General features: G+C 66.3%; 1 protein-coding gene across 1 annotated transcript in view; it reads left to right on the forward strand.

The window, feature by feature from the left end:
- Positions 1-1,321, forward strand: part of MAN2A2 (mannosidase, alpha, class 2A, member 2) — a 26,814-nt gene that overhangs the window by 9,601 nt on the left and 15,892 nt on the right.

Consider the following 1,321-nt stretch of genomic DNA (forward strand, 5'->3'; position numbering starts at 1 on the left):
GGGGGCCACCCGCTGAGTCCAGCAGCACCAGCACGGCCTGGGAGAGGCTGGGCCAGCGGGCCTGTGGCAGGCAGGTGGGCACTGGGCAGGAGGTGCCGGACTTGCAAAGGCTGCTGCCTTCTAATTTATTAGTCCTGTGTTTTCAGATAGATTTCAGAAGTGAACTGCTGTGGCAGGGCTGTGCAGAGGCTGCCAGATGCTGCCTGGACATAGAGGTCATGGGCTGGGCACTGCTCCGAGCAGAGCACGGCTGGTGGGGGCAGTGGGCCGGGCTCTGCCACAGCCGGCAGGATGGCCACAGATGCCCTGCTGCGTTTGCACGGCTGCCTGGGAGGGTGCCCACCCCAGCGTCTTGGGGCAGGGGCCCATGCTGGGCTCCCCCCGACTCGCGGGGCAGCACAGGGGCTGCCAGGAGCCTGGTGGGCTTGGGGCAGCTGGCCGGGGAGGTGCTGTGGACTGGAGACTGAGCTCGCCTGGAGCTTGTAGGAAACACGAGGCTGTTTCAAAGGGCCTTAGTCTGTGTCTGGTTTGTGATTCTCACACTGGTTGCGCGGAGGAATAGGAACGGTGCTCCATGGAGAGACGGGGCAGCAGGGAGGGAGATTCAGAGCTGTGGCCAGGGCCAGTCTGGGTGTGCTGGGCGGGCTGCCAGGGCTGTGCTGCGCTCTGCTCCGTGGGGTCCCTGCCTGGCCAGTGTTCTCAGGGCTGAGCCAGCCGTGGGGCCCCGGGCATGTGTGGGAGGCCGGGGTCCGGGCCAGGCCCAGCCATGCTCGGGAACAGGCAGCACCTGGTGCTGGCGGGAGCAAGCGGGACGGGGTGCAGACCAAAGTTAGGCAGCTCCCTGTGCAGGCAACAACACATGGGTTAAGCACGGGAATGGTCTCTCCCAAATTCAGTGCCTTTAGCCCCCTTTCGGTGTCAGCATGGCAGTCTGGTCTCTGTTGAGCTCTGGCTGCCGGCAGCTGAGGGGCAGGTGCTGACAGTCACTGGGGACCCCCTGGCGCCTCAGGAAGAGGGCCCGGCCCAGCAGGGAGGGGATGAGGGGACATCGTCTGCTGCAGTACCTGCATGTGCACCCCTGGGCTGCTGGGGCGAGAGCCTGGCGCAGCCGCCTCCTGGGGGTGCCAGCTGTTCTCAGGGCTGAAAAGCCTGCAGCTGCTGGGGGAGCTGGACCCCTGCTCCTGTGCACAGGGCTGTGGGGCACTGCCGGCTGTGCCCAGCTGTCCAGAGCAGGCTGAGATGGAGTGGTGCGAAGCCCTCAGCTGGCGGTGATGCTCTGGTGCCTGAGGAGCCTGGCCGGCCCGTCTGCGGTGCCCTAGGG

Source organism: Pygoscelis adeliae, unplaced genomic scaffold (genome assembly GCF_000699105.1).
Source record: "Pygoscelis adeliae isolate BGI_AS28 unplaced genomic scaffold, ASM69910v1 Scaffold13, whole genome shotgun sequence".
Taxonomy (NCBI): Eukaryota; Metazoa; Chordata; class Aves; order Sphenisciformes; family Spheniscidae; genus Pygoscelis; species Pygoscelis adeliae.